We start from the raw sequence: 20701 nt of genomic DNA on the forward strand, positions 1-20701 counted from the left end.
GAAATTCAAAATGGATGTCCCTCCTGCCTTCGCAAACGAGCCGGGCCACTTAGAACTATTTCGCCAGAGGATGCTTGACTACTACGGCATCTTACCACTCTCGACTTTGAATGCATCATATCGATTATCATTTCGATATTCGTATTTCACCTGTGTGCAGCCTGTATTTCATTGCCTGAGCTGTGATTTCACGTGGGCCCTGGATTTATGTCTCTGCAATTTGGTACCTCCTGAACCGAATTACAATCACCTCATGAATCCGTTACTTGATCATGAACAGCTTTGTTACAACGGATGGTTTATGGCCTTTGCAGCGATACAAGGAGTTCTGGGTCATTGGAATATATTCGCAGCGGCGCAAGATTTCCTAACAGAGAGCTACATCGAAAACCCACCGAGCTGCCCTATGATGGTAAAAGACGCTCCAATAATGACAGATCATGAATGCTCCTTTCATCTTCTCAATTGGATGGCTGACATGTTCTCAGATGATAACAGTGATTTCATGTTAGAGGCACTTGCTACATACTTTGCCTACACAATGGACGGTTAACTCTTTCCTAACAGCGAGCTACATCGAAAACCCACCGAGCTACCCACTGATGGTAAAAGAGGCTCCGATTATAACAGATCATCAGTACTGCTTTACTCTTTTCCATTGGATAGCTGACATACTTTCAAATGATAAAACTGATTTCCTGTTACAAGCAGAAGCTACCTATTTTGCCTAAACAATGCTTCAATACCTCTCAAACAAGCCATTGACGTCCTCATTTCCTTTTGGTTTTCTATATTCTTCACATTCTTTTCCATATTTTCTTTTGAAGAACAGACCTATTTGCTTTACTAACAGTGGACATTATGATTTCGTGTTGTTTGACAGCTGATTCATAAAGTATGATGTATAACCACTTGCATTTTCATATATCGTTCCTAAACTGAAAGGCCAGAGACCTTCTTCCATTTATTAAAATATAATATACTTCCTTATAAGAGTGTACAATGTTTTTTTCCAACTATATTAATTTTTCTTCAACTATAGCGTTTGTATTCCATGTACTACTGACAATACCAATTACTGTGTTTTTTGCAATTTCTGTACTCATATTACATAATGATTTGCCTTTAAAACAGTACATTTCTAAATAAACATTTCAAATATTCACGGTTTCTCTTTTAATCCATAATCTCAACTGAAATGATTTCATATTGAAAAACTATTCATGGGTTCCACATAACCTTAACTGTAGTCACTGAGGACCTTATTTATGAAGACCTTCCGCCGCCAGTGCCTCATTTTTTAAAATGGGAAAAAGTAACGCACCGGTGGCGCAAGGCCTTCATAAATAAAGTCCTGAATGTTTTCTTTTCTCGACCTCACTTACTGATACTAGAACCTGCAAGCCAATTACGGCCCGTGAACTCTTTCTTAGTAGGTCGCGCACCGTAAAGACAGTTATACCACTGTTAAAAATTTTTTTTTACTGTTACTAAGCACCGACACAGTTCCGCTTCACTCAGAGTTAATCACTGCTCCCACGCTTCTACAGGCCAGACGCTATGTCGTATTTCTCTCCTTATCACCCTTTCATCTCCACAATAACAAACAGTTGTCCGCCAGCCACCAGAGAACAGACTCAGATGCAGAGGCACCAAAGAGTGAACCCATCACCAACTGCCATCTCCGGCTGTTTCCATGGTTACACCTCATTCTGCACCTTGCTGAAGGCACAGGTCAAAAGTTCATCTCTCAACGTTCTACAGCTAACTAAGAACACTATTTTCCCTCCAGAAACACCTGCCAATCCACAACTCTGTTACATGTCTTGTTTTTTCACACCCAATAGTACTTTTCGTTTAACATAAACATTGACCTGTTCACTCTCCACTTGTTACAATCAACCAATCATTTTTATTTTTTTAACCACACCCAGCCTCTTCCTTTTTCTTTATTTAAAATTTCAACTTCTAACTACCATTCCACTTCCAGAACCGATCGGAGGACGACTACAAATTCCTTGAAAATGAAGGTCTGGCTAATAGGACACAGTTATATTCACTGGAGTGAAAAATATGCAGTAAGCAGACGAATTTGCAACCTCAGCTTACCAAATGTACACATAACATGGATTTCCAAAAGAGGATTGAAATGTCACCAATTAATTCCATTGGTGAAAACTTTTATGCATCTCCCAGAACCAGACCTTATAATTGTGCACTGTGGTGGGAACGATCTAGGCACAATCACTGGGGTAGGTCTGGAAATGCTTCTAAAAGACACCTTTCGACAATTGATGACACTTTTTCCTCGATCTGCCTTGGTATATTCCAATATATGCCAAAGACAGAAATGGAATTGGTCCAATCACCATTGTGCACAATTTGAGAAAGCAAGGAGACATGTAAATAAATCTGTTTCTGCGTTCCTCAGAGATTATAGCATGGGTTCTATTTACCACAACAACTTGCGCTACCACATGCAAGACGTCTATAGGAGAGACGGTGTTCATTTCACGAATGAGGGAAACAGAATCTTCCTCTGCAACATCAGGCTCTGCATCGGTACTTACTTATAAATGCAGAAAACACTCAATTAACACAAGGGCTCTTTTCAGAGCCACCTTATATCTAAGCACTCAAACTTCTGATTTACCTCCATTTTCACACTCTTGTAAATAGGTGTGCGCGACCGGGTGCGCGCACCCCGTATTTTTTTTCGGAGAAAAATGATATCTTTTCGGTTTAAGGGCCTTACTGCACACCCTGAGAAAACCTACGCGGGAAGACAATCTCTACCTTCTCCCCTTTCCATGTTTCAACGCTTTGAAATGAACAATATATTTACTCGCAGTGACAAAATGGCGGACAAAACTTCCTGATTTCCTTCGAATCGAACGTTAACAGACGTCACTCAGCCAAAAAAAATACCGCTCACGCGCAGCCGCTTGGGTGCGCGCACGTGTGCGCGCCTATAGATATATAATTGACTTTAACTTTAATTTTCTCAACAACTACTGAACGGATTTACACCATTCCAAAAAAAGCGTAATCTGCGAACAAGACTCTACAGTTTTGGCAAATTTCTTATAAATTCATTCACCCGTTCAAACTGTAGCCGAGTCTAAAGGTCCTATGGAAAATAACATGGAGAAAACACGTTTTGGGACCCCCCTTATATCTCAGCCCCCACTTGACCAATCCCCCCCAAACTTTCAGGGAAGGAGTGCAGCGAACCTAGCCATCTTCTTTGAGAAATTCGCAAAGACTCATCCACCAGGGCCAAAGTTATTCTAAATAGAATGTTGAGGATTTCCTATGGAAAACAATCCTAACTATAACTACCTACTGGCGACCGCCAGTAGGTAATATATATATATATATATTACCTACTCGCCAGTAGGTAGTTATAGTTAAGATTATTTTGTATAGGGAATTTGCAACATTCTATTGGGAATAACTTTGGCGCCGGTTGAGTAATCTGCCTGAAATTTTCCTCAAATTTGCCTCGCAAAGCTCCGCTCCTTCCTTATAAGTTTGGGGGGGATTCGGCAAGCGGGGGCCGAGATAAAAGGGGGGTCCCAAAACGTGTTTTCCCCATGCTAATTTCCATAGGGCGGTCGAACTCACTTTTAGCCCGAACGGCTGAATGGATTTCCACCAAACTTTGCAAAATTGTAGGGACTGGTAGCCCGATGTGCCTTTGCTATGTCTCAAGATATGTGCTCCAGTGGATTTTGAGTAATTTAGGTTAAAAAATATATATATATCTATAAGCGCGCCCCGGTACGCGAGTTTGCGCGTTCGGAACGCTGATTGGCTCTCGGGTGTCTGTCAACATTCCAAACAGTCCGGAGCGGCCGCCATCTTGTGTCTCTGTAGGATCGAGACACAAGAGGTGGAAAAAACAAAGGGGGAAATGACCAAAAGGGGGCAGAGTAGACCCCCCTGACCCCCTAGGTTTGATGTGGGGGCCATAAAAGGGCCCCGTGGGGAAAAAAAAACATTTTTTTTCGATTTGCGCGGGGGGAGCGTACCGGGGAGCGTACCATGGGGAAAAAAGAATGACAGAGTTTTTAAAAAATGTAGCCTTTTTTTATAAATTGGAGGTAGTTCTAAAAAGAACGTTTTTTTTCTTCTTTTTGTTTTATATTTTTTTTATTGTTTTTTTGAACATTTTGTACTTTTTTGGCTTTTATGAACAATTTTATATTTTTTTGTTATTTTTATGGGGAGAAACAAAAAACAGGGAATTGTAAATGGCTCAACTGGAGCAAAAAAAAAATCAGGAAAAAATTAAGGTTTTTTGGGGCAATTGTGGTTGTCACCAGCACGGTTGATGAGTTTTATACTTTGCTCACCATAGGTAATTGTTTTACCACAAAATATACAACTGATTTTGTATTGTCCAAACTGGTGTTATATGTTTGGGACCATCTCCCTTGTCTCTGGACCCGATGGAGTGGGTTGCTTTCTTTTGGAGGTGCTGGGTGAAGAATGGGGAGGGTGTCTGGCCAGTTCTCGGACCTCTGCCGCAGCACAGTTGTTAGGATGCCGGCGTTGCATGTGGCGAATCATGGTGTTATTGCCAAAAGAGTACTTTTTGTTAGGGTTCCCCCTTGAAAGTTCAGTGCCACAAATTAGGCAAGTAACCCTTGGCGCATATACTTTTTTTTGGTCCTTTGGGATGGAAAAAACTCCCAGATAATGTGCTGCTTTGGCCTATATGGAGTATTATCTTCTGGCAGGAACGTCCTCCTCTCCTCCTCCTCCTCCTCCTCCTCCTCCTCCTCCTCCTCCTCCTCTTCTTCATCTCCACCACTGTGGTGTTGTGGTGGTCCTCTTGGTGGTGGTGGTGGTGGTGGCTGAGATGCTCCTGCTGCTGCTGCTACTGAAGCCATTTCAGAGTACAAATTAGCAATAGCTCTGGAAACAGGTCTTCCTCACTCAAAGTACAAAGTGAGAATGAGGAAAAATGTGGGGGCTTTCATCATTAGGAAAAAAAAACTGTCCTGAACCAATGAAAAGTGTTATTTTCAGGTCACATGACCAGGGCTTTCATCATTTGGAAAGCAAAACTGGCCTGAACCAATAAAAAGTGTTATTTTTAGGTCACATGACCCGACGAGCTTACGCTATGCGCCCCGGGGCGCGCCCAGGGGCCGTCGCGTAAGCGCGTCGGATGGTTACGTAGCGCGATCGTATGCGCTCGAGTGCTTCCGGGTGCGCTTACGCCGTGCGTATCACGCGGACGCGGCTACGCGATACGTTGATGATGTTTTCGTTCGCGGCAATAGCGCTAACGGGACGCCCACCGGTACGCGCCCCGGGGCGCGCCGCAAGACTGCGCTTACCGGTGCGCTCACCGGGACGCGCACCGGGAGCGCTCCAGGCCAAAAAAAAACCCATTAACAATATACATAAAAAAAAATAGTATTACATAAATATACAATATAGGATTCATTATAAAAAATATTACATTTCATAGATATAGAAATTTGATATTAAAAAACCTTTGAAATTCACTGAAAAAAACATAGGTTTGAGGCCCTATATATAGTTGGGAATTAGCATTTAAAAAACCTATGACATTCACTGAAAAAACCATAGGTTTAACACCAGTTATAGTTAGGAATTAGCATTTAAAAAACCTATGAAATTCACTGAAAAAACCATAGGTTTCACACCAGTTATAGTTAGGAATTAGCATTTAAAAAACCTATTAAATTCACTGAAAAAAACCATAGGTTTCACACCAGTTATAGTTAGCTGGAAATTTTACTGACATAAAACCATTGAAATTCCCACGTTATAGTTAGTTGGACTCACTATAACTTGCGCGCCTGCAATGCTCTGCTGATGACGTCACATATTACATCACTCATGACATGGTCAGTGACATCACTGCTGGGGGTGGCGGTCCCCAGGGCCTTGGATGGCTCCTGGAGGGGGGCCGCACGAACCCCCTCCCATCTTCTCTGTAGCCCCAGGGAGGTAGTGGTCCCCAGGGCCGGGGGTCCGGTCCATAACGCATCCCCTGCTTTAACTTGATTTATGCCCCCGGGAGGTAGGTGGTCCCCGGGGCTGTGTGTGGGGGCCTGATCCCCCCACACTTTACTTTTAAAAATACCCCCAGGGAGGTGGTGGTCCCTGAGGCTACGTGGTTGGGGCTGGAGACCCCATGCATCTATCTAAATTTAGTCCCATGGAGGTGGAGGTCCCCGCGGCTACGAGCGGCTGCATGACCCCCCACATTGAAGATAATTAGCCCCGGAGAGGTGGCGGTTCTTGGGGCTGTGTGGGGGCAGAACCCCCCACGCATTTTCTTAAAAGACTTAAGCGAGGTGATGGTCCCCCAGGCTGGGCGGCCGTGTAGGCCCCCTTGTATTCAATTTAAGCCTTGGGGAGGTGGCGGTCCCCGCGGAATGCGGGGATCACATGGGCCTCTGCCTCTTGTTTTTAAATTGCCCTCAGAACCTGGCCCACCATGGCCGTCAAGGAAAAGAAGCATGGGAGTCTGCATTTTGTTTTTTGCTAAATTTCCACCCACAATCGAGGATCCAATGCAAAACCTCCCTAAAATTTTGGAAAAAAACGCTTTATGGGTCCATGGGAGTCCCTGTGGGACCCCTGAGCAGGCCTATGGGGTCAGGGTGTTTCTACCTTGCCCCCTTTTCTTGATTTATTTAACCTTTTTTGACCTTTTTTCTTGTGACTCGTTTCAACCAAGTCACAAGATGGCTACCAACACTTCCTGGTTTGAAGTGTTGGCAGCCAATCAGATCTCATGTATGAGATTGGGAGGGTTCGCAGATCCTCAGCACCTCAATATTTAAATTTCTCAGGAACTACTGAACTGATTCACACCATTTAACAAAAACATTGCTTTCCTATGGAAATTAACATGGATAAATTGTGTTTTGGGAGTCCCCCTTTTTCTTGGCCCCCACTTGACAAATCACCCTGAAACTTTCAACACAGCAGCTGACCTGACCGCGCCAATATTTTTGAATATTTTGCAAAGATTCATCAAACAGCGCCAAAGATATTGGCAAATCAAAAAGCCCTTTTCCTATGAAAATTAGATTCAACTATAACTACCTACTGGCGACTGCCAATACGTAATATATAGTACACTTACCTGCATACTTACATTATACTTTTATTTTTGATGTAAAGGCATATATGGTACAGGCATATTCATTGTAAAATCCTGTGTGGTAAAGGCATGCATGGTAGACGCATGTGCTGTAAAGCCTGCGTGGTAATAGCAGGCGGTTTCAGATGCTGTTTCCCTTCTTCTGGCCCCTGTAACCCTGCCAGTTACCATCCTGCTTCTTAACTTCCTAGAATGCCTTGTTTTAAACAATATCACTGCATTTGTTAATATCAATACCCTAAGTAATCGTTCTCAATATAGATTTCAAATTGTACACTGCTGTGAAGAAGCACTCTGTATATAGCCTACTTAATCACATTTGCACACCGCAATAAATACTCATCTAAAGTAATATATCTTTACCTCTCTGTTGCATTTGCCCTGTCGACTACGCAACCCTCCAAGTTTACCCTGCTGGGTATCACCAGGCAAGCACTCAAGTGGTTCTCCTCATATATTTCAGTCTTTCCTAATCTCATGCTTTTCTTCACTATCCACACCAATCCATCCTGCTATTGGTGTCCCAGAAGGGTCTGTACTCGGTTCACTCATTTTCTCCCTCTTCTTGGCATTCTTCACTTTTTGTCTCCCATGCAAAGCCTCTAACTGCCTCCAAGCCATTTGTCAATAGATGGCAATTTGCTCCAACTGCGCCCTTTGCAGGTAAACCGGTGGTGGGGGGTGATTTCGATAGGGGATGACGAGGGGAAATTTATTATTTATTTAATTTCCCCTCATCATTGGCCGTCGAGATCCCCCCCCCCACCCCCACTGTGCCCCACCGCTCTTACCTGCACAGGCCGCGGCCGATTTGCGCCCTTGTGCTAATCTTCTCAAAGGGAGAAATCATTTAAATTTCTGCCCAAATCAGAATCCACTCCTCTTCCAGTCTGAATTCTATGTCCTCCTGGCATCCTCACTATTAACAAAATAGCACGTTATTAATATCTACCTACAAAAATATTAACTCCTCATTATCAACTATCACTGTATCACCAAATTAAGCATATATAGATAAATATAGATTTACTATTCATAACTCCACATCTACCTACCTAGAAGGTGTATTACATACCACAATATTATGATGTCATACTTTTGAACTCAATATTCTGACATGCAAAACACTCAAACACTATCAGAGAGAAACTTTGGTTTATATTTCAAAGGACCTATGAGCCAGGAATTCTTCATCTGTTTTACACAAACTATACGTTATTATCCTCCCCTTTCTTGGCCAAATGAGTTTACAGCAGCAATTTAATGGTCAGACTTCCACACCATGAATCCTATCTTTTGGCGGAATTTTACACTTTGCCAGCAGAGTCCTCTGCCATCTCCATACTCATTCGTGTAGCATAGGTGCCATGGGTCCAAAAACAACTAAGAAAATGAGCCCCATGCCAACACCAGGTCTATATAAAAATACAGACATAATTGAAGGCAAAGGACCACTCACTTTGCTCTCTCCCAGTGACACTGCTCCTGCTGCACTAGCAACAACTCCCACCCTGCTGCAGAATGTTCATGTTCCTCATAGTACCTGTTTCTTCTCTCCTTCTATCTCCATCCCTTTAGCCTCTCATCTTTTTTTTCCTCATTGTCCAGGTTCACAAAAGATAATAATCCAAACACTGTGGTCTCCCTCGAGATTGCACCATCCGGTGATCTTTTGTTTACACTCTACTACACCTTGCTTTCTATACCCAACTGTAGGTAGCTAGTTTTTCCTGACCATCAATAAAGCCACCACCAGAGTAATCAAGCAATATGGTATAGAGTCTAGCCTCTCATCTTGTTCATCCCTTTTACTCTTTACTTTCCATCCCTTTTGTCTGTCTCGTCCCCTCTTATTTCTCTCACTTCGTATTATGTCCTTCCCTCCATATTTCTGGCCCCTTTCTCTTCCTCGTCCCTTGAACATTTTGCTCGTCCTCATTTCCTTTCTCTTTATCTCTCATCAGTACTCCCCTTCTTCTATCCTTTCTATTTTTCACACTCTCCTTTTCATTCATCTCCTTCCTTACTCTGCTCCATTTCTCCCTTTTCTTCTAAACCATCTTGCCCTACTCACTCTCCACAAAGAGAAAAAATAGAACTAGTCCCAGGCAGTGTCTGTGTTTAGAAAATTATGAGCAGACAACCTAAAAAATAACTGCAGTCCATGCCTGGTACGCAATGTCCTCTCCCGATTCTGTGCCCCGGTGCAGCTGCACTGACTGCACCACAAATAGTTATACTGCTGCCCTCTTTCTTACTATCATCACCAAACTAGCTTTCAAGTAAAATCAAGTGATGTAGAATCTAGTGATCCTGTTCATCAAAGACCTGAATGGTCTCTCCCCCAATTCTTAACATCATATACACCTCTACGCAACCTACATCGTCAGCCTTCATCACCTATGTCATTGGGCTTCCTGAAGTAGCACTCAAGGAGAGACAAAAGACATGACCTGCATAGAAGCTTTCCTAGCAGTGCTCAGAAAGGACTAAACAGTAATTCCCTATTAAAAATGATGCCATATAATTTCTAAAGGCAGCCCTGTCTCTATCCTACTACACTTCAGTGTCTAGGTTTAAACCCTTCTGCTCAGGAATACATTTAATAAAAATCCACTCTCTGGGGAGGCTGTTCTACAGCCTCCTTCTTGTGCCATGTAAAACCAGGCAAACACAACAAGATGATGGACTGAGTGCTGAGACTTTTCAACCAGTCACCTCCAGTCAAGAGATCTGGGTTGAATCCATAGTTCTTTTGCTCACTATGCCACCACAGTTCAACCCCAGCCATATGCAAATCAGTCTTGACCCTGCTCCTTATGGGAACAGTCCAGCCCGCACTGCCAGGCCAGGTCTCCCTGGACCAGAAACAAGGGATCCTGGGACCGGTGGGTTTGGGGTTTCATCCCTCATCAGCCAGGCTTGTTTGAATCCAGTGAACCCATCTCTGTACTGGGGCGAATGTTTGACATTGTTCAGCGTTCTGTCCATCAATTGTTCTTTTTGTATGTAAAACCAGGGATAATTCAAAAAGGATCCTTCTGGTATCAGCAATCCTATACTCCCATCCACACACAGTCCCGCAACTATGTACGCCCTACATAGCAAGCACTTGACATGCAAATGGGATGTCAGTCCAAAGGTCTGGGTGTCTCATACAAGCAGAAGGTTACGCAAGAGGGGCTTGGAGTTGCCAAACTGCTGAATCTGATGAAATGGTCTGCTCAATGCTAAAAGTACAAACACGGTATAATGAGAACAACGCGTAATGTCAACAAGCCAGGACATCAAACTCAGTCCTGTGTCAACTAGAATGCATGCTTAGGTCTCAGAACCAGACTGTGGCCCTCATAGTCAAATGACAGGCCTAGTCTAGTAAATATGTGAGTCATCTTTGAACAGCACATTATCATTAAAATGCATTTGCAGTAGAAGCATGTTGTTCTTAAAAACATTGATTAAACATAACATAGTCAAGTCAAGTCAAAATTTGTATAGCGCACTACTCACCTAGAGGGTCTCAAGGCGCTTGAGGGGGGAGGGGCGGGGGTTCGTTACTTGTCAAATAGACAAGTTTTGAGTTGTTTTCTGAATGAGAGGTGGTTCTGTGTAAGGCGGAGGTGGGTGGGGAGAGAATTCCAGGTTTTGGCCGTTAAGTAGGAGAATGATCTTCCTCCCATGGTGGATCTTCTGATGCGGGGAACCGCGGCAAGGGCTTGATTGGACGATCGTAGTTGGTGGGTGGGGGTGTAAAAGGTCAGGCGCTTGTTGAGGTATTTGGGTCCTAGGTCGTAGAGGGCTTTGTGTGCATGGGTGAGGAGAAGGAACTTTGTTCTCTTGTTGACGGGGAGCCAGTGAAGGTCTCTTAGGTGACCGGATATGTGATTGTGGTGGGGGATGTCTAGGATGAGTCGGGCGGAGGCGTTCTGAATGCGTTGGAGTTTTTTCTGTGATTTGGCTGTGGTTCCGGCGTAGAGGGTGTTTCCGTAGTCCAGTCGGCTTGTGACAAGTGCTTGGGTGACCGTCTTTCTTGTATCGGTGGGGATCCATCGGAAGATCTTTTTGAGCATACGTAAGATGTTAAAGCATGATGATGAGATGACGTTGACTTGTCTGGTCATCGAGAGGGAGAAGTCCAGGATGAAGCCCAGATTGCGTGCGTGGTCCGTTGGTTCGGGTGCGCTGCCCAGGGCCGGTGGCCACCATGAGTCGTCCCAAGCAGAGGGGGATGATCCTAGAATGAGGACTTCCGTCTTGTCTGAATTTAGTTTTAAGCGGCTGTTCTTCATCCACTCGGCTACGTCTTTCATCCCTTCGTGTAGGTTGGTTTTGGCGGTGTTTGGGTCTTTGGTGAGGGAGAGGATCAGCTGTGTGTCGTCAGCGTAGGAGATGATGTTGAGGTTGTGCTGGCCCACAATGGATGCGAGGGAGCTCATGTAGACGTTGAAGAGTGTGGGGCTGAGCGATGATCCTTGTGGTTCTCCACAGATGACTTTGGTGGCCTCTGATCTGAAAGGAGGGAGGTGGACTCTCTGGGTTTTTCCGGCGAGGAACGAGATGATCCAATCCAATGCTTTTCCTTGTATCCTGACGTTGCTGAGGCGTTGTTCAAGGGTGCTATGACAGACCGTGTCGAACGCTGCAGAGAGGTCCAGGAGAATGAGGGCAGCTGTTTCCCCGTAGTCGAGTAGTGTTCGAATGTCGTCTGTGGCTGCGATGAGGGCGGTCTCGGTGCTGTGTTTGGCTCAGAAGCTGGACTGTGAAGGGTCGAGGGAGCCGTTAGACTCAAGGAAGGCGGAGAGCTGACTGTTGACGGCCTTCTCTATGACTTTGGTAGGGAAAGGGAGGAGCGAGATGGGGCGGTAGTTCTTAAGTTCAGTGGGGTCTGCTGTAGGTTTCTTCAGGAGGGCACTGAGTTCGGCATGTTTCCAGCTTTCCGGGACGGTGGCGGTGTTGAGGGAGCAGTTGATGATATCCCGGAGATGGGGTGCGATGATGGAATCTGCCTTGTTGAAGACGTGGTGGGGGCATGGGTCGGTTGGTGGTCCGGAGTGAATGGAGTTCATCAAGCGGATGGTGTCTTCAGTGCTGATCGGGTTCCAGGCGCTAAGGTTGTTGGTGAGGGGCTTCGGTTCGGTGGTAAGGGGGGTGGACTGGTCGACGAAGCTGTTATGTATGTCAGTGATTTTGCTGTGGAAGAACGAGGCTAGAGAGTCGCAGAGGTCTTAAGAGGGAGTGATGTCGTTGGTGCCGGCGCTGGGATTGGTGAGCTCTTTGACGATGCTGAAGAGTTCCTTGCTGTTGCGGGCGTTGTTCTCGAGTTGATCCTTGAATGCTGATTTCTTGGTGGATCGGATCAGCTGGTGGTGTTTGCAGGTGGCGTCCTTGAGGGCGGTCATGTTGTCTGTGGTTGGGTTTTTTCGCCAGGCTTTCTCGAGGGTGCGGCAGTTCTTTTTGGAGTTCTTAAGGTCGTCATTGAACCAGGAGGCTTTATTGCTACTTGGCTTGTAGTGAGGGTTTTTCAAGGGTGCTAATTCGTCAGCGCTGTGGGAGATCCATTGTGTCAGATTGATGGCTGCTTGATTTGGGTCCGATGATTTGGCGGGAGAGTTTTGGTTAAGCGATGTGGTGAGCTGGTCGGTGGTAATTTTGTTCCAGTTTCTGCGGGGGACTTGTTGTGGGTGGTGGTGAGTCGTGGTCTTTCTGAAGTTGAAGTGGACGCAGCTGTGGTCCGTCCAATGGAGTCCTGTGGCGTGATTGAAGGAGACGTGCTTGCTGGAGGAGAAGATTGGGTCGAGCGTGTGTCCGGCGTAGTGGGTGGGGGTGTTTACCAGTTGTTTGAGTCCGAGATTGGCGAGGTTGTCCAGAAGGGTGGTGGTGTTGTTGTCATTGTTGTTCTCCAGGTGGAAGTTGAGGTCCCCTAGGAGAATGTAGTCCTCAGAGGGGAGGGCATGTGGGCTGATGAAGTCAGTGATGTCTTCACTGAATTGTGTGCGGGGTCCTGGTGGTCTGTAGATGAGGGTGCCTCTAAGTGTGGTCTTAGGGTCGGTGTGTATCTGGAAGTGAAGGTGTTCGGCGGCTGTGGGGTTGTCGTCGGAACTGGTTGTGATGCAGATGGTGTTCTTGTGGACGATAGCGATGCCTCCTCCTGTTTGGTTGCTGCGGTCCTTTCGGATGATCTTGTAACCGTCCGGGATGGCTATGGCGATGTCGAGCGCTGATGAGGCGTTCATCCAGGTTTCTGTAAGAAAGTCGACGTCCGGCGTTGTGGTGTCTAGTAGGTTCCATAGTTCAATGGCGTGTTTGTTGACCGAGCGGGTGTTGAGCAGGATGCACTTCAGGTGGTTATTGTCGGAGCTTTGTTTGGCGTTTGTGGATGTAGTGTGGGTCCTGATGCAGTCGAACTTGCAGGACTGGCAGGTGAAGGGTCCGTGGGTGCGTCCAGGGGCGGCTTGGTGGCAGTGCATTTACTATTTCAATTAACCATGCACAGAAAAACATAGTTTCTTATTATTCAATATATTAAGTTTTGTTTGGATATAGTTGAATTCGCAAAAGTGGATCGATGCGACAGAGAAGCACAGATGTATCCATTAAAAAAATTGAAAAGGAGAAGTTAGCCCTAATTCCACAACACAAAATACAAAAATAAATTAATTTGTTGTTGTATTTATTTTTAAACTGCTAGCGGCATTAGGGCTTACATTCCCCTTGGAGCGAAGCAAGAGTAGGAATCAGCACACCATGGCAGTGAAGGAGCAGAGATGTACAGAGAAGCAATTAAAAGATGACACAGTGTGCTGGATTCTCATATTCTTGCTGTGAGTTGGAGCCTGTGAAGGAAACTGAAAATCCCCGCAAGAAGGAAAGGGGCTGAGACTTAGCAAGCACTGGGGTGCTCACAACAGAAGGGCGGGGTTCTGGTTGCTAAACAATGTTTCCTGAGCAGACATATAATGGTATTATGGCCTGCAAAGTAAGCATTCTGATTAATTGTCCAGCTTATAACATCACTTTCCGAAGGGTTAATATTAACAGAGCTTCTCTTAGAGCTTCATATCTATTTGATTACCATATGGTCTCACAAGTAGTCTCTTAACATAGTATTGTATGTCATAATCCAGACAAGGAACATTCATTAACTCCCTGGGTGATCTCACATAATTCTTGTTCCACTTTAACAGGATGTACACATGTTTGAGGATCAATACTCTGCACTGCATGCATAATGACATTGGTTTAAAATCTTGCTGAAGATCATATGAACTCTAAGAAAACAGAATTAGGGAGTGAAGAGGTTGTGCCTTTCATGGGCACTGGGGTGGATGCATCCTCCTCAGCGAGAATAATTCAAAACAAAAGGATCCACCTCAAAGAGGTTCAAAGAGAAGTGTGCCCAAAACTTGGTAGGGCATGCACAGTGTTTGCTTAAATACCCCTCACACACCAAAAGGGCCCTTGGTGTCATGCTTCATCATAGGGGTCTTCCCGCCCCGCTGCGGGACGGGCGTGCTACAACTAGCGACTACGCTGGAGCACTGTTATTGTAGTGTCATGTGTGGTGTATGTGTAGTGAGAGAAAGGGTCAGGGGTGGATAAGATGAGTGGGTTAAAAAGTACCTGGCCTTATAGACTAAAGGAATTTATTAGGTCGTAGGCTGGTACTACTAAAAGGTAGTTCGGAGATATCAGGCTTTTTAATGTGCTGATACTCCTTGGCAAGTCAACATGTTTTGAAGCAACAAGGCTTCTTCATCAGGACTAAAGATGATCCCTTTAGTGCTCACTATGTTGCTATCAATTAGTGCAAAGATACGTGCTATGTACAAAGAGTGACGTTAAAATACAGTACCCAATCTGTATTGTTATCGTGTAAACTCAGTCAGTATTTATGAAAATTAGCCTGAAAAAGAGAGCACAGTTATTTCACATGCGCCTCCCAATGCGCAAACACAGATCACCTAATGGAGACAAAAGGTGAAACATTTTGACTGTGGTGTCATTTATATTTATAATTAAACACAAGTGCTGTGACCTGTTCAGGGAAAAAAGGGAAACAAACACAGGACATACATACACAAAACAGAAAACACACTCTCTATGTTGTAGATTTCGCAATAGTTGTGGATCAGAAAGGAAACCAATGAGTACATACTAGAAATGGTAGGAGTCAGTGCTCCATGAGCCTTCTTTTACGGTTTGGGAGGAAATGGCCACTGTAATCTGTTTGTAGGAAAAAATGCGGGATAAATGACCTTCCTCCATTGTTGTCACCAGTGAAAAATACAAGGATTTCTTGGCGCTTTCGTGTTAGTCTGAAAAACACACTTGGAATATTAAATGACAAAGTCTGGCTCCCCCTTTGGCTATGCCGTACTCAGCGGTGATGAAGTCCTCGCCTCGACTCGCGCCATCCCGCGGCTCAGTGATGTGAAAGAGAGCGCGGTAGAGGGAGTATTTATGAGCCGTTAATTAGTTAAGTGGTTGCTAAATACTGGCACCTGTTAGTGAGGGTCAGGACAGGAAGTGCAGTCACAGTGTAAATATGCCAGGCACTAGAGCACTGATGTGTACATGCAGAGGGGAGCGGAAGTTGTGCTGAACGCTTCCTTCCGGGTGCTTGTTTAGCCTGCCGATTATCTGTTTACACATGTGACTCACGCGGATGTATTACTGCACGTGTTACTGACAAAGATGTTTTCGCAAGTAAAAGTTGGAAGTTTGTTATTTGTAAGGTGCAGTACCCTATGGCTAAAAAGGGGTAAACGCAGTCCACTGTGAGTGTTATTGATGTGAGCCCCATGTCGCAATCTCAAGCATCATTTTTTACATTCAAGGTGGGGGGGGGGGGGGATTACCAGAAAAAAAACCTTGGTTAGTGATACAGGAATGTCATAATGGGGATAGAATATCCTCAGTGAGGTGTAGACTAGTCATAAAGGTATGGCATTTATCACATTGCGCACCCCACATTTAGGGTGTACCTGAGGTGAAAAACATGTTCATTAGTATATTAGTGGTGATTGTGAATACATCCTTTAAGCTGTGGGCACCCCAGCGGTTATTTGTTAAAGATGTTTCACACATGGTACAATATAATCGATAGGTGGTGCTGTTCAATGAGATTCAGTAGTCAATCTGTTTATAATTTCAGTTCAATTGGGCCCACGGAATGTCATCGTTCAGCCCTGTTAAGTGGGTGACCAAGCGGAACGCCCAACGTTGTTCCTTTTCCAGTAGACCCCTTTCATTCTGGATTTGCTCAATCACAGTCCATTTTAAATCACCTACGCTGTGTCTCATAGTTAGATAATGGCCTGCCATCTTAGTGGTGCTCTTCTTACACCGCACATTACTCTTGTGCTCGCCAATTCGTATCTTTACTGGTCTGGACGTGGAGAGGTGTGGCTCACTGGTTAGAGGCGGCAGACCCGAGTGCAGAGAACGGCCCGGGACCAGGGTTCGATTCCCGATGCGGCAGGGTCTTGGACCAGGATCAGCGGACTGATAATTCTTGCATCGGTGCCTACTCCGACCAGGGAGCACACTCGGCAACTCTGGGCATTAGCTTGCCTCATCTCCACAACGGCCCCACACAAACGCTGGGGATGCCTGGTTTCACCTTGGAGACCCCCAGGAGGGACTATCTCACAGGGAAAGCCAGGACGGGTTCCCCAGCGGTCTATAGCGCTACGAGGCCTCCGGGTAGCAGTGCGCTTTACAAGACACAACAATAACAATAACAATAACAATACCTATGTACTCTTGTCAGCAGGGGCAGGTGATCATATATATCAAGTTTCTGCTATTGCAGTTTGTGAAAGTCCTTGGTTCCCATGCTGAGCAGTTACAGAAGGTGATTTTTTTGCTCCTCTGTGTTAGTTCACATGTACTGCAGGAGCCACATGGGTAGTGGCCCTGTATTCGTTGTAGGCTGTTGATTTGTGGATTCCGCTCTTGCGTCGCTCTTGGTCTGGTGTGGACCAAAAAATCCATCAGGTTCCTTCCTCTTTTGTGGGAGAACATTGGTTTATGAAAATCAAGGCCACTGCAATTGAGTATTCTCCAGTGCTTATTTACTATTTTCGATACTTGATTCGAATTAGTATTATAGGTTGTAACACTTATAGGGCGTGTCTCAGGTTCATTAGGTGTGCGGTTCCCTAATAGCGCATCCCTGTTGTTGTTCCTTGCACTTTTTAGACCCTTTTGTGCAATATTCTGTGGGTAGTTTCATTTCAGGAGTTTTACTTCCAAGCTGGATGCTTGTTTTTTGAATTCCGTGATGTCTGAACAGTTCCTCCGGAGGCGAAGGAACTGTCCACATAGGAGATTATCCCGAAGGTGCCTGGGGTGGAAGCTATTGTATAGAAGGAGGCAATGTTTTGCCGTTGGTTTAAAATGGGTGTTGGTCTTTAATCTGCCATTTTCAGGGTAGATCTTTAGTTCAAGGAATACCAGGTTTTTATTCGAGAATGTGTGGGTGAATTTCAAAAACACATACTGTTGGTTGAGCCATGTCATAAAGCTCCCAACGGATTCTGCGTTGTCCTTCCAAACTACAAGCACATCATCGATGTACCATTTCCAGACTACGATGTTGTCTTGAAACGGGTTCTGATGGTGTAGTATTTTCGTTGTCTCTAGATGGTATACATAGAGACCAACCAGGCTAGGAGCAAAAGTGCTCTCCATGCTGGTCTCATGCTTTTGTACATAGTGTACCCCCTCGTAAAGAAAGAAATTGTTCTTCAGTGCCAAAGCGATACACCCCATCACTACATTTCTTGGTGTCTGGTAGTCCCATGGTGCTGTGAATAGAACGTCCTCCATAATGTCGAGTGTCTCATTATGGGGTAGGCTCATATAAAGGCTCTCGACATCAAGTCCCAATAGTAGGTTTTGTTCAGGGTCGAAGGGGAAATCCTCGATGAGTTGTAGTACAACCTTGATATCTTTCAGGTAGGTGTTTGTTTTTTGGACTAGAGGTCTGAGAAAAGTGTCCCCAAATTTGGAAAGAGGTTCTAGTATTGAACCAATGCCAGATATAATTGGGCGGCCAGGAGGATAATCCACATCCTTTTTTTTTTTGTCCTCATTTGACAAAGAAAGCTCATAAAGTTGGAGGATATAGCCGGCTTAGTCAAAAAACTGCAAACCTCAATCCGAGATAGAAGCAAAAAGGGAAATAAAAAAAAAATACCCAGTCACTTCTCAAAGAAGAGTTGGTTAGATGATTAATCTAACCCCCGGGTATTTCTCCTCAAAGCAGTTTTTAGTAGACAAAGATCAGATTCCCCCTATATGTAGGCAAACTCCCGTCTAGCCTTGGCTAGTTTTATATTCTTTCAGCCGACATGAGTACATTTGTAATCATTGGACCATATGGGAAAAAGAAAGAAAAAAAAGAGAAAAGGCCACCTATTTTTATAAAACATGCAAAAATATGAAGACAGAAAAAATAGTCAACCTAAAAACAGCGTAGGAAAACCGAATTATAGAGAGACAAAACAGATAAACCACTGATCCCAAATATCCCAAAAACTTGTTTTTTTACTTCTATTACTAGCTCGGTCAAGAGTTGAGATATGTTGAACTGAATTAATCCATTCTGACTTAGTGGGTGGGATTGATGTAACCCATTTAATACATATTTCCCGTCGTGCCAAAAGAATCAATACAAAAAGTAGAGCCCTCTGATCCCTGGAAAAGACTTGATCTGCCATTTCTTTTACGCATACCCCAAAAATCACTGTCGATGAAGTTAACCCCACTATTCCTCCCATAATTTCAGAGATAATATTACTTACATGATCCCAGAAAGGCTTGATTGAAGGACATTGCCAAAACATATGGACCTCGTTTGCGTTGGTGTCACCACACTTCGGGCACTTCCTTAACGCTCCATCTCCCATTTTAGCAAGTTTAGAAGGTGTCCAGTATGCCTTATGGACAGTAAAGAGATGATTTCTTTTCAGTGGGGCAGCTTTCACACATGACCAAAGTGCAGACATTGATACTTGCCCGAGAGTGTCGAGGTCTTCACCCGACATGTCCTTCTTCCAGCTTTCTGTAAACGGGATCACTTTATTATCTCCAGTTTCTACCAAAAGCCATTACCAGGCAGCCCCCTCCTTTTTGGTTGATCTAGTAGCAATTTGTTTTATTAGGTCCCCGTCTCCTTCTAGCTCCTGTCTACTAGATCTTGACCAGCCAAGAATTTGGACGTATTTAAATCTTGAAATGGTGTTGTTTGTTAGAGTGGAGAAACACTGCCAAGGGATTAAGGGCCAGATGTAGGAGCCCTAATACCGTTCGGAAACGCCCAAATTTTGGCCGTTTCCGACCGGTATTAGGCTTTCCAGATGTAGGGGGCTTACCGAATCGGTAATTTTCCCGATTCGGTAATTTTACTGATTCGCTAAAATACAGAATCGGTATATTTACCGAATCGGTAAATCCATATGTAGCTGACACTCCTAAGAGTGCCACAGGCCCTTAAGAGTCGGTATTTTACCACACAATCCTATTGTGTGGTAAAATAACAAATTCAGGTGTGCCATGTGACACACAGACATGCCCTTAGGGCATGTATGTGTGCCACATGTCACACAAGCCTGTACTTGGGGTGCTAGAGGGTGTCAAAGTGACACCCCCTGCACCCTTTCAGGATTCAGTATTTACCGATTCGGTAAATACCGAATCGGTATTTACCAAATCGGTAAATACCAAATCTTACAGATTCGGTATTCTCTAAATTCGGAATTACCTAAATCTGCCCCCTTCCCATTTACAGACTCTTAAATACCGATTCGGTAAAATTCGGTATTTATGAGTCTGTAAATGGGAATTACCTACATCTAGCCCTAAGTCTTTTTCCACTATTAATTCTCCCCATTTAGCTATTCCGGCTCTGCGTAGTGGTAGTAACAAAGTATCCTGCAAACATGCCGGAGTGCCCGGGGAATCCCAGATTGGTGCTTCTTGGTTATAGAACGATATGTCTAGCAAGGTCCGTACTTGAATCCAGACTTTTAGGGCAGCAGTGAGAATCTTCAGCCTAACTTTTTTGTAGAATTTTGGGTGGCCAAATTTTAACAAGAATGAGTCGGCTTGGGGGGTATAAGGGGTGGTTAAAGCTGTAAAAAGAGGAGAGTATGCCTGGGAGTTATTGAGGAGTTGTCGAGAGTTTTTGAGGTGGAAGGCGCAGTAATATATATAAAGATCCGGTGTGGCAATACCACCCTTAGGTTTTTTCCGCCTAAGTTTCTTTTGTGAAATTCTGGGGGTCCTCCTTCCCCAAATAAATGAGGAGAAGAGCCCTTGTGCTTTCTTGAACCATATTTTGTGAAATTCTAAGGGAATGGTGTCAAAAAGAAAGGTGAACCTAGGTAGGATCGAAAATTTTAGTAGGTTAGACCTACCTATGATTGATAACGGAAATTTTTCCCATGCCTGCAGTTGTTGTTTTACACTGGACAGGGTTTTTTCAAAATTTAGTTGAGCAATTTCATCTATTTCTTTTGTTATTTGGACCCCAAGATA

The 20701-nt window shown here is 44.5% G+C and overlaps 1 protein-coding gene across 1 annotated transcript in view; it reads left to right on the forward strand.

The window, feature by feature from the left end:
* The window catches only part of LOC147683722 (ceruloplasmin-like), a 451969-nt gene that overhangs the window by 179780 nt on the left and 251488 nt on the right, over positions 1-20701 (forward strand). The window lies entirely within an intron of this gene.

This window comes from Lissotriton vulgaris, chromosome 11, assembly GCF_964263255.1.
Source record: "Lissotriton vulgaris chromosome 11, aLisVul1.2, whole genome shotgun sequence".
Classification (NCBI taxonomy): Eukaryota; Metazoa; Chordata; class Amphibia; order Caudata; family Salamandridae; genus Lissotriton; species Lissotriton vulgaris.